The sequence below is a fragment of the Somniosus microcephalus genome, chromosome 5, assembly GCF_052327205.1.
Source record: "Somniosus microcephalus isolate GS21.2 chromosome 5, FLI_Smic_1.0, whole genome shotgun sequence".
Lineage (NCBI taxonomy): Eukaryota > Metazoa > Chordata > Chondrichthyes > Squaliformes > Somniosidae > Somniosus > Somniosus microcephalus.
Genome location: NC_140991.1, coordinates 99,362,551 through 99,376,190, shown reverse-complemented (window position 1 = coordinate 99,376,190; position 13,640 = coordinate 99,362,551). Strand labels below are relative to the sequence as shown.

Below are 13,640 nucleotides of genomic sequence, written 5' to 3'. Positions count from 1 at the left end.
GGAATCAAACAGCCATCAGTGAGAGGAAAACATTCATGCCATCAGGCTGGACGAGATTCATGATTAGATTGCTGAGGCGAAAGGACAATATGCTGCCCATGACACATTTTTTTGAAAAGAAAAATCTAACTAGAAATATGAGGTGCTCAATAATGTTCTTAAAAATCAAAACTGGCATTTTAGACATCTTTCTATGAATCCCAGTAGGCAGTAAATCCTGGAAAAAATACTTCCTCTAGTTTGTCATTATAGATTGAATATATAGAAAGTTTGTGTCTGGCATATTGATGTAAGCCTCTACATTGAAGGTTTCTAAGTGCTGCTACATAGATTACCCTGTGTGCAAGGTTTGAGTGATCTTACCTTGACTGTCTAACTTAGTGATCAAGGCACCAATATTCCTGGCAGCAAATGAAACACCTCAAAACGACTCCAACTTAGCTAGTGGCAAAGGCATTGGCTGATCTCCTTACATTCCCTCCTTGCTCAAGTTGATAGGAAGAAATTGTGACTAAATAAAGCTTGTTTGGTTTGACATCTTCATACATGCCAATCTTGAAAACTAACAAAAGCTGACAACAGTTTCAAAACAGTTGATATGGCCCCCCTAAAGTTAACAACTGCTCTGGTTATAAGATTATGACTTGTGAAAACAGAAATGTCATTACATGGACTTTGTACTTAAGCTGTAGGTGTACACAACATTCCTTCACTTGCTTTGGATTAAAAAAAAACAGAAGCACATGAAATCACTTGAAGGAGAAAATCTAAATATTGAAGACACAAAATTTCTGGGAGGGGGGAGGGGGAGGGGGGTCCATCACTTCCCCAAAAGTTACCTCAATGGCCACCTGTAGTGTATGTATGTTGCAGAAGGAACTATATTCTGCAGCCCCTGTATACTGCAGTACCAGTAGTGACCACCCCTGATTATAAGTGATGTGCCTCAATAAATCCGAGACTCGATGTTAGCGAAACAAAACAAGGCTTTTATTGACTTAGAAGGTAACACACAGAGGAGAATGTATCTTCCATCCAGAGGTCTGCCGTACTGGATGTGCTGCAGGCTGGGCCAGCTTACATAGGAGCCAGGTATGGGCGGAGCCCTACACACAGTACAATACAATGGAAATGAAACTGAAACCAACCACAGTCACAGGCAGAGAAATACTGATGAGTGATGAATGGAATATTTCATCACATTCACCCCTTCTATAGATTTAGTCTGTTTGGGGGTTTGATAGTCCTCTGCGACCGACGTGGCTGTTGTGGTGCCGTGGGTGTCGGCTGGGTGTCCCCAGTGGCCTCCTGGGTCTCTGCCGGGGGTGCCGCCAGGGTTGTTGAAGGGGTAGTTGGTGGGGGTACCGTTGGTCGATGTTCTTCCGGGGGTGATGAAAGAGTAGTGGGTGGGTAAGAGTTGCTGTGGTCGTTGTTGCTGCTGTTGTCGTGGTTGTTGTCATTACCGGCTGGGGCGACGTCTTTTATGGACACGGTGTCCTCCCTTCCGTCGGCGTGCCGGACATACGCGTATTGGGGGTTGGCGTGGAGTAGGTGCACTGACTCCACGAGAGGGTCCGTCTTGTGGCCCCTCACATGCCTTCGCACGAATACCGGACCTGGGGTGGAGAGCCATGACGGCATGGATACGCCTGAGGTGGATTTCCGGGGAAAGACAAACATTCGCTCGTGAGGCGTGGCATTAGTGGCAGTACACAATAGCGACCGTATCGAATGGAGCACATCTGGGAGGACTTTCTGCCAGCGGGAGATAGGGAGGCCTTTGGTCCTTAGAGCTAGAGTGACTGCTTTCCATACTGTCCCGTTCTCTCGCTCCACTTGACCGTTACCCCGGGGGTTGTAGCTGGTGGTACGGCTCGTGGCGATCCCCCTGGACAGCATGTACTGGCGTAGCTCTTCACTCATGAAGGACGCCCCCCTATCCGTATGGATGTAGCTCGGCATACCGAACAGGCAGAACAGGCTGTTGAGGCATTTAATGACCATGGCGCTGGTCATGTCTGGGCAGGGGAAGGCGAATGGGAAACGAGAGTATTCGTCCACAATGTTCAGGAAGTAAACATTGCGGTCGACGGACGGGAGGGGGCCCTTGAAATCTAAGCTGAGCCGCTCAAAGGGCCGTGTAGCTTTGATTAAGTGGGCTCTATCTGGGCGGTAGAACCGAGGCTTGCACTCAACGCAAGTGCGACAGTTCCTGGTCAGGGACCGAACTTCCTCAATCGAGTAGGGTAAGTTGCGGGACTTTATGAAGTGGAACAGCCGCGTGACCCCTGGGTGGCAGAGGTCATTGTGGAGGGTCTGTAGCCGATCCCCGGTGGCGCTGGCACACATCCCTCGTGAGAGGGCGTCGGGGGATTCGTTAAGGGCCCCTGGCCGGTAAATGATGTCATAATCGAAGGTGGAGAGCTCGATCCACCACCTAAGAATCTTATCATTTTTAATCTTCCCCCTCTGTTTATTATTGAACATAAACGCTACCGACCGCTGGTCGGTAAGTAGGGTGAAGCGTTTGCCGGCTAGGTAGTGGCGCCAGTGGCGCACTGCCTCCACGATGGCTTGGGCCTCCTTTTCTACGGAGGAGTGTCTGATCTCGGGCCCTTGGAGGGTCCTCGAGAAGAAAGCTACGGGCCGCCCCGCCTGGTTGAGGGTGGCCGCCAAGGCAAAGTCAGACGCATCACTTTCCACTTGAAAGGGAGTGTTCTCGTCCACTGCCTGTAGCGTGGCCCGCTCAATATCCTGCTTAATGCTTTTGAAGGCGGCATGGGCCTCAGCAGAGAGCGGAAAAGAGGATGCTTTCAAGAGGGGGCGGGCTTTGTCGGAGTAGTTGGGGACCCATTGGGAATAATAAGAAAATAACCCCAGGCACCTTTTCAGGGCTTTGGGAGTGTTGGGCAGGGGCAGCTCCCATAGGGGGCGCAATCGGTCGGGGTCTGGTCCGATTTCCCCATTCTCCACCACGCTGCCTAGTATGCAGAGGCGCGTGGTGTTGTAAACGCACTTGTCCTCGTTGTAGGTGAGGTTGAGTTTTTGTGCGGTTTTCAGGAACCTCTCGAGGTTCGAGTCGTGATCCTGCTGGTTGTGACCGCAGATGGTGACGTTGTCGAGGTAGGGGAAGGTTGCCTGCAAGTGGTGGTCATCGACCATGTGGTCCATCTCCCTCTGGAAGACCGAGACCCCATTCGTCACCCCAAAGGGGACTCTGAGGAATTGGTAGAGGCGTCCGTTCGCCTCGAAGGCGGTGTACGGGCGGTCCTCTGGTCTGATAGGGAGCTGGTGGTACGCTGACTTGAGGTCGATGGTGGAGAACACCCGGTATTGGGCGATTTGGTTCACCATTTCTGATATGCGGGGTAGCGGGTAGGCGTCTAGTTGGGTGTACCTGTTGATCGTTTGGCTATAGTCGATCACCATCCGTTTCTTCTCGTTACCCCTTACCACCACCACTTGGGCGCGCCACGGGCTATTGCTGCGTTCAATAATGCGCTCTTTCAGGAGCCTGTCTACCTCGGTCGCGATAAACCGCCTGTCCTCCCAGCTGTACCTCCTGCTTTTGGTCGCTATTGGCCGGCAGTTAGGGGTAAGGTTCATGAATAGCGAAGGCGGCTTTACCTTCAGTGTAGCCAGACCGCACACTGTGAGGGGCGGCTGGAACCCACCGTAATTGAGCGTGATGCTTTGGTGGTAGCACTGGAAATCCAGGCCCAAGATCACGCTCGCACATAGATTCTTCATGATTAATACTTTAAAATTATCGTATACAGTTCCGTTAACGGACAATTGTATCATGCAGTAACCCATAATGGTCGATGTCTGGATTTTATCAGCCATAGAGATGGTACCCCGAGTAGGGACCACCTTTAGGGAGAGTTGTTGTACCAGTTCAGGGTGGATAAAACTCTCCGTGCTTCCACTGTCAATTAAACATTTAACCCTGCACCCGTTTACCTCGATGTCCACCATTGATTTGGATAGCGGGTGCGGCCTGGTCTGGTCCACTGTGACCGATGCCACTGTAGGGCCCTGATCGAGACAAGATGGCGTCCACGCTGTCTGCTCACAAGATGGCGGACCCCACGAGGTCGGGCAAGATGGCGTCCAAGATGGCCGCTCCCACGGCACACACGCGGCGGTGGCGGGTTTTCCGGCGCGGTTCCCTCTGCACACCTTCCCGAAGTGCCCCTTCTTACCGCACTTAAAGCAGGTGGTGCCTTTCGCCGGGCACAGGTTTCTGGTGTGCTTCGGCTGCCCGCAGAAGTAGCAGTTGGGTCCCCGACGCGTCGTGGCTGTCGTAGGGCTTCTGGGGGGAGAGCGGGGCCCCGACGGTGTCGGGCTGCCGGGCGAGGAAGATGCCTTCCAAGATGGCGGCGCCCTTGGTGCACACGTGGCGGCGTGGACGGCGCGGGCTGAAGAGTAGGCGTCCGAGTTTCTCTGGGCCACATCCAGGGATCGTGCTGTGTCCGCAGCCTGTTTCAGGTCCAATCCCGTTTTTTCCAGCAGTCTCTGCCGGATGTAAGTGGAGCTGAGGCCTGTGATAAAGGCATCGCGAACAAGCTCGTCAGTGTACACTGCGGCTTTTACATCTTGGCACTTGCAGTCTTTGCCAAGCGTTTTCAGGGTGCCTAGGAACTCCTCCACCGATTCCCCAGGTCGCTGTGCGCGAGTAGCGAGCAGATGCCTAGCATACACCTCATTCGTAGGCTGCTGGTAATGCGCCTTTAAGATGTCGCAGGCGGCCGGGTACGTGTCAGCGTCTTGGATGAGAGGGTAAACCCGGTGGCTTACCCAATTCTGCAGAATTCCGAGTTTCATACTCGCAGCGTCCGTAGCGTCTTTGACGGCTGCGGAATTGTCCAGGAAGAATTCCATACACATAAACCAGTGTCCGAAGTGTGCCGATGCGTCCGAAGCATGCTGGTCCAAATCCAAACGTTCGGGTTTCAAGAGTTGATTCATTGTGTTGAAAATTAAGTCAATAAAATTGATGTGCCTCAATAAATCCGAGACTCGATGTTAGCGAAACAAAACAAGGCTTTTATTGACTTAGAAGGTAACACACAGAGGAGAATGTATCTTCCATCCAGAGGTCTGCCGTACTGGATGTGCTGCAGGCTGGGCTAGCTTACATAGGAGCCAGGTATGGGCGGAGCCCTACACACAGTACAATACAATGGAAATGAAACTGAAACCAACCACAGTCACAGGCAGAGAAATACTGATGAGTGATGAATGGAATATTTCATCACAATAAGCCTGTGTAGTAACATTTGCATAGTAGTTCCAGGTTGCCTCCATTCAGTAAAGACCTGTTATAACCAACTCCTGCAGTCCGTGTCTCAATTATACACGGACATAATACACGGACAGTGCATACTGTCAGCATGAAATCCCGTTGTTGCAAGAATTCCCACCTACAGTACATAGAGGCCAGAATCCTTTCCATTGGTAACAAAAAGCAACAGGAGTCAAGGCATTGCCCTGAGGGGAGACACAACATTCCTTCACTTGCATTGCCAAGATATACTGATGCATGGACCAAGCCCCAAAAAGCTGAAGATTGTGGCTCTGAGGAATGGAAATTGCTACAAATTATACCCATGTTTTAACTGAGTCCTCAAAAATAATCAGGAGAAAATATTGTACAGAGAGCATGTGGATTTTGTCAGACATTTAAAAATTAAACTCACTCATTCTTTCAAATGTTGATTTTACAAACTGGTAGAATTGATTTAATTTTGCAATGTAAACATTTTCTAAGCCTTGTTTCCAGGCTAGATTCCGGGATCTATCCCTGTCCAATTCCTGCTTTGAGCCTCTTGAGCCACGGAAATCCATCTCAGTTCATTTTTATCAAAACTGATCAAATCTTTGTAGTCCAACACGACTTGTATCCAGTTGTGGTGCCATATTCATTCAACTCACAGCCGGAAATCACTTGAGCAAAGTGAACACCCGAAAATAATAAATCACCGATCTGCATTTCCTCTCTATATACTGCACTGATTTCCAGGGCTCCACCAACACTGACTGACTGAAGCATACTGTTTTTTGCTTGTGAATCTTAATTAAAAAAGTGTTGTGGTTCAAATAGTTGCATTGGGTATTTTGTGCTTCACTTATTTCCTAGGGAGTCCTATGTACATTCTTCTGTTATTAAATTATTTACTCTAGTTGCTCCGTGTTAGTAGCATTATGAACATAATGAGATAGGGGTAGATTTTGATTTTGTACGACAGTGTTAAACAGGTCATAGCAAAACGGCATCCTGTTTTACATCTCTTCTGTTTTTTATTTCAATTGACTTTAGTAGAAATAAACATTGCGAGAGATGTAAAGCAGGTGGCCAATTCGCTATCATCTGTTTTACACTATCGTGGAAAGTCAAAATATACCCCTTTTATGTTCACTAATTCAACTGTAATCATAAAAGCATTCTGAAATAAGTGTGTCCTTAATTGCTAATTTTAACATTTTATGGGGTTTTAATAGGGTGAATAGGGAAGGACTATTTCGTTTGGTTGGGGGATCAATGGCATGGGGTCATCAATTTAAAACTGTCACTAAAAGAATGTGGAGAGCGGTGAGGAGAAATTTCTTTACTCAGATAGTTACTGAAACATGAGATATATTGTCACGGAGCGTTTGAGGCAGCGACCAATAAAAATTGGATAAATATTTGCTGTCGAGGAAGATACTGGGTTTTGGGGAGAGCGGGATTCATTTTGAAATGCTCTTGGAAAGAGCTGACACAGACAAAATGGCCTCCGTCTCTACTGTCGACAGCTAGGATTCAGCACAAGTCCATTAACCCGTATATTAGAGTATTTAATATAGGGTAAGAATACTATGTGCGTAGCTTAGTTAATATATAAATTCAGCTCAACTCTTCATTTTTTTTCTATCTGCTGCCCTGTATTCAGTTATACCTACGTCACAGGTTTCTGCTGTTAAACTTGAAATTACAGCAATAATTGTATAAGTTCCCCCTTCTCCTCCTCCCCCTTTCTCCCAAGCCAGAGTACAAAATAGATTTGCTCAAGTCAATAGCCAGTGTCCAGTTTATTCTTCCCTTCCCTTTCCTTTCCATTTCCTTCTCCCTTTTCCCTTTCCCTCTTCTCCATATAGGAGCATGGTTCCACAGGCAGTAGCAGCCTCTTGGTACTTTGCCCGGTAAAGATGAGCAGGTTATTTGATCATAGAGGGCATCACAGACAAGCCCAATTGTCTGCTTACCGCATATTCATACACAACCTTCCACCAGGAATTAGTAGGTCATATTCAAGAGTGTAAATCATGATTGATATTTTTTCCCTTCCTTACCCATGAAACACTGGTACACTCGTCAACACCCCAACTGTGATTGTTAAACTTAACACGGACCAGCAATTGAACCCGAGACCATTTTGGCCTGTATGACTGGCAGCGCATTTGCCCATTGAGCACAAAGGGACCTTTCAAAATATTCAGTATGCTACAGCGGCCCGAACATATTGTGGTGATGACAGAAAACTAACACTAGCAAGTTAGACTGATTCACTTAACTAACATGTGTACATTGTGAGTTGAGAGTGGCTGAATCCAGGCCCTGATAGGCCCACATTTCAGCATTTTGAAGGAGCTGAAACAGAACTGAATCATTTGGCATAAATTTTGAAAACAGAAATTTCCTTTTCGTGGATTTTATTGGCACTGTACATAAGATAATTAATGGAAGTATGACAGATGTGTTAGCGTCATGTTTGATTCAATTTTTGGTCTCTTTGTTGCTTCAGTTCTGAGCAGAGGCTGATTAAACTGAGCCAGATTTAATTACAGTGCAATCTCCCAGACTGCACCTTGCCTGCAATGTCCAATTGTGACATTGTCATGATCCCACATTATTTCTGGGAAGGTTCTCTGCTCTGTACTCCAGGTGATTCCATTCCTCAGTAAACAAATGGATTGAATTTCAGGCCCTTAGAAAGAAAAAAATCTGCATGCAAACTTCAATGCCTTTCAGTTATTGCTGGTACCCGCATTATATTACCACCAGCTTTTTGCTGTGGTAAGGTGACTGCGAGCAAACAGTTTGCTATTGTGATGTGAAACGGTGCCATACCTACTCAACAAAGAAGTCATTTTACTGAAAGTACTCTCGTTTCCACTTAAATGAATATTAAAGGCCAATTCTATTTATTAAGTAAAGTAGCATACCTTCCTTTTTCACAATGGACATGTTCATTCTTGTAGGAATGCAGTCAGCTCTAAATTCCTGATAAGCAAATGAGTTTTGTTCGCTTTGTGATATACTTTCTCATCCCAGTGATTACATATTCTTAACCTCAATCCAGCTGGAGCATGTGTTTCTCTTAATTCACTGTTAAAGACAAGATAAAGCTAGAATTTTCTTTTCATATAACATGTGGGATCTGGGAATTGCAGAGTTATTTTTCATCTCTCTGTACACCTGATGCATGAAAGCATCAATTTGTTCGAAAATTATAGGGTGGATTTTCCAATTTCTCGTTTGGCATGAGCACATACTGGACAATTGTGAGCACATTATGATGTTGCTCATGGACATCAGTGAAAATTGATTTGGAAAACTATACTATATTGTTTGCATATCAGACAGAAAGCAAGCATACGTACAAACAAGAGGTCAGTTATTCTTAGTACAGATAGATACATAAATAGATATATAGGGGGGAAAATTTGGTTGCTTTGCACCAAAGCTGCGGCACGTAGCAGTGCGATATTCCCTCGTAGCACCCCAAGAGGGAGGCGAGGCACTTCCAGTAGTGCCCCACTTCCCTCTTGGGGCGCTACCAATGAATTTCGGCCACGGGGGCGCTAATTTGGTGCTAAAAGTAGCGCCCCGGCGAAGTTAGTGCTCCAAAGGGGCGTGACTCAATTTTTCCCCCATAGAAAATAGCTAATTGGGCCCAGTGGTATGCTCAAATGAATTGAGTACTTCATGGCATATGACATTGTTTGTACATACTCCATCTTTATCACAGAGGTACCCACCCAACACCATCATGATGATCCCTTGGCAGCAACAGTCAGACGGGACCAATAGCGGGCTCTTTCCTCTAGAAAAGAGAAGACTGAGAGGTGACCTGATAGACATCTTTAAAATTACAAAGGGGTTTGATAGTGTAGTGTAGAGAAGATGTTTCCACTTGTGAGGGAGTCCATAACTAGAGGCCATAAATATTAGATAGTCATGAATAAATCCAATAAGGAATTCAGGAGGTACTTCTTTACTTAGAGTGGAGAGAATGTGGAACTCACGACCACATGGAATGGTTGCGGTGAATATCATAGATACATTGAAGGGGACGCTAGATAACTACATGAGGGAGAAAAGAATAGAATATGTTGATAGGGTGAGATGAAGTAAGGTGGCAGGAGGCTCATGTGGAGCATAAACACTGGCATAGGCCTGTTGGGCCAATTGGCCTGTTTCTGTGCTGTAAATTCTATGTAATATCAACCCTTTGGTTCCAGTTTCCCATTCAGCAGATTCATCCAAACATTTAAATTGTGCTTAATAATGGCTAATGAACTCTTTGTCTACTCCCTGTATTGTCAGGAGGTGATACATGGGGATCTGGTTGATTTCTTTCCTTTGGTTTAAACTCATTTATACCATCTCAGAGATTGACCTGTGAGTGAACCAGCTTGTTTCTACATCAGTCCAGTGGGACAGAACTTATAGCAGCTGCAGGAGAAGGAAAGGGTGCAGCAGGCACTCAGCCCAACCCAACCCAGCCCGGCACACTCACCACACCAATACTACACCAACAGAATACACCTTCTAAACAAAACCCCACCCCACTGATAGCTCAGTAGGTACTGCATCGTGTGGTATGGTACTGAGCCGTCAGAGGGGACCAAATGTAATATATCCAAGTTTGAGGGGACCAAATGTAATATATCCAAGTTTGCTGATGATACAAAGCTGGGTGGGAATGTAAGTTGTGAGGAGGATGCAAGGAGGCTTCAAGGAGATATAGACAGGCTAAGTGAGTGGGCAAGAACATGGCAAATGGAATATAATGTGGAGAAATGTGAAGTTATCCACTTTGGTAGGAAAAATAGAAAAGCAGAGTATTTTTTAAATGGTGAAAGATTGGGATATGTTGGTGTTCAGAGGGACCTGGGTGTCCTTGTACATGAATCACTGAAAGTTAACATGCAGGTACAGCAAGCAATTAGGAAAGCAAATGGTTTGTTGGCCTTTATTACAAGAGGATTTGAGTATAAGAGTAAAGACGTCTTACTGCAATTATATATAGGGCCCTGGTGAGACCACACTGGAGTATTGTGTACAGTTTTGGTCTCCTTACCTAAGAAAGGATATACTTACCATAGAGGGAGTGCAACGAAGGTTCACCAGACTGGTTCCTGGGATGGGGGATTGTCCTATGAGGAGAGATTGAGTAGACTAGGCCTATATTCTCTAGAGTTTAGAAGAATGAGAGGTGATCTCATTGAAACATACAACATTCTTACAGGGCTTGACAGGGTAGATGCAGGGAGGATGTTTCTCCTGGCTGGATTGTCTAGAACCAGGGGTCACAGTCTCAGAATAAGGGGTCAGCCATTTAGGACTGAGATGAGGAGAAATTTCTTCACTCAGAGGGTGATGAATCTTTGGAATTCTCTACCCCAGAGGGCTGTGAAGGCTCAGTCGTTGAGTATATTCAAGACAGAGATCGATAGATTTTTGAATATTAAGGGAATCAATGGATATGGGGATAGTGCAGGAAAGTAGAGATAAGGTAGAAGATCAGCCATGATCTTATTGAATGGCAGAACAGGCTCGAGGAGCCAAATGGCCTACTCCTGCTCCTACTTCATATGTTCTTATGACCCAGGAGGAAGTCCGAGGTTTGATCCCTGCACTGCGCTAAGTTCATTGTCTCAGCGAAGCTATTGCTGGATGTTCTAGAATTAAACTTAGTGCTGCTGGGAAATAACACTGATAGTGGTCATGGAGCATTCTAGCCAATCTTTACTGACAGAAGTTCTGGCAAGGTGAGGTGCCTGCCTCCTCTTGGTGAAAACAAAGGACCAAAATTTCTGGACAAAAAAGCAAGGCAGTAACGATGAAATTTGTCTTGGGCAGTAGCACAAAATGGGCGATAGCAAATCGGCAGTCAGATGGAAAAGAAAATGTGGTGGAGTGTAAAACAGGCTGCCGATTCGCTATCGCCCATTTTGTGCTACTGCAAGGATGAGGTGCACCACCTGTGTGTATTTAAACAGGCTCCAGTGGCAGTATTAGAGCAGAAGCACTGCAGCAGCAAGCAGGCAAGTACTGCAGAGTTAACTGGATGAGGGTATGCATTAACCTGTAAAGCACATAGAGCTCATCTTGTTCAATGAGTGTCAGATCTCAGGACCAGTAGGTACATTGTGAACACAGCTTCTAAGTACAGGATATAAAGCCAAATTATGCAAAGTACACTGTGCTTCTGAAAGGGCCAATAAAGGTTTTTACTTTCCAGTAAATCACTTCCAGACAAGGTTTTGCTGAAGACTCTGAAACAAATATTGTCGTTTGCTTTTGGTCAGGAATACTAATCACACTGATCCAATGCAATCCTCATGGAATGTATGCTGCTCCAAGCATATCATGAGTCTGTCCAACAATGTCACCTGTGGCTCAGCGGGTAGCACACTCGCCTATGAGTCAGAAGGAGGTTGTGGGTTCAAGTCCCACTCCAGGGATTTGAGCCCATTAAGCTATGCTGACACTCCAGTGCAGTGCTGAGGGAATGCTGCATTGTTGGAGGTGCCGTCTTTCAGATGAGACATTGGCCCAGAAATTCCAGAATGGGGCTTGCAGCGCGTGCAAGCCCCGTATTTGCACTTACCCCGCGCTCGTGCCGATCAGCTTCTGGGACGCCTGAACTTGCAGAAATAGAAAGCACATTCCCGGGCAGCGTATGACGTCACGCCGCCCAGGAGTGCAGCCAGCGCGAAGCCAGGAGCGTGCAGTGTAAGTGAGACACGCCCCTTGAGGTCTCAGTTTCACTGGACACGCCCCCAATGTTTCTGTCAAGCTGCTAAGGATTTTTACATGCAAAGCAGCAGTTTAAATAGGTTTTTGGAAGTTTTTTGAAGATTTTGGTAACTTTTATAAACTTTTTAAAATATTTACATTATTTTGAGTAATCTGAAGTAGTTTTAAAGAGAATTAAAGCAATTTAAAGACTTTTAAAAGCCCTAAAAGAATTTTTTTAATTCCATTTATTTATTTAGCAATGTCGTCGTCATACGTGTCTTCACACTGTTCCCTTTGGGGAACTGTATGAAGTGGTGGAAGGATTTATGGCCATGATTAACGCTCATTCCGTGACCGTAACCATCTTTGAACCAGCCATTAGGGCGGTTAGTCCTATGGCGGGAGGGTTTTACGGGCTCCCACAAGCTATACAAGGAGGGAGGGCCACCCACACCCACGGATGCAAATATCCCACTGGATGTCAACCCAGAATTTAGAGCCGGAGCTCCGACTCCACTTGCCGGGACTGTCTGGAGCGGGGTTCGAAACCCTACCCTGATCTGGCCCAGCAGCGGGGATCCTACCGCTTTGACAAAGGCCCAATCCAATTAGCAACGTGAAATGGCAGCATAGGGCTCCAGTCACGGGGAGGGAAAAGGCGCAGGAAACGTATGGGTGTCACCTTTTGTGCGGAGTGGGCCTTTTGCGTAGCAGTAAGCATCCCCGCCGCTGGGCCAGAAGGAGTAGGGTTTTGAACCCCACTCCAGACAGTCCCGGCAAGTGGAGTCGGAGCTCCAACTTTAAATTCTGGGTGGACATCCAGCGGGATACTTGCGTCCGTGGGTGTTGGTGGCCCCCCCCCCCCCTCAGATGGGTTGTGGGAGCCCGTAAAACCCTCCCGCCGTAGGACTAACCACCCTAATGGCTGGTTCAAAGATGGTTACGGTCACGGAATGAGCGTTAATCACGGCCATAAATCCATCCACCACTTCATACAGTTCCCCAAAGGGAACAGTGTGAGGATACGTACGATGATGACCTCTTGCGCAATGCACCTCCTTGGGCCCTCAGTCGCAGATGCGAGGGGGCAAGTCGTGCAATTGTTAAATTTTTTATTTTATTGACATGTAAAATGTTGGCCCAGTAATTCCCTTCCAAATGCGCTAGTACGGTCGGGGTACTTACGCATCTGGCCGGATGAAATGCCGGTTTTCAGCATTCACAGTGCATGTGGGGAAAACCGGCATTTCCTGTCCTCTGAACGAAGGGGTTCAGAGGCAGAACGCGTGCGATTGCACAGGCAGCGCGTGCGCAGTATAATTCGCCGCTTTCATTAATGCTTTCAGTGAGGTCCAGTCATTACAACTTACACATGAAAAAAGCATGGGTACAGTTGCTCCACAGGCTGCGGAGGAAGATATTTCTTATCGTGGAGCTTCTGAAAGTATGTATGTCTGTATATATTCCTTTGCGTGTTATGTATATATTCCTTTATTTATATGTATGAATGTATTATTTAATTATGACTTTCAGAGAAAGTAACTTATTGGAAAATCATAATTAAAAACATACATTCATACACATTAGTAAAGGAATATAAAACATACATACATATACGTAAAGGAAT

General features: G+C 46.4%; 1 protein-coding gene across 2 annotated transcripts in view; it reads left to right on the top strand.

Moving 5' to 3' along the window:
- The window catches only part of LOC147117228 (polypeptide N-acetylgalactosaminyltransferase 15-like), a 149,270-nt gene that overhangs the window by 91,490 nt on the left and 44,140 nt on the right, over positions 1–13,640 (top strand). The window lies entirely within an intron of this gene.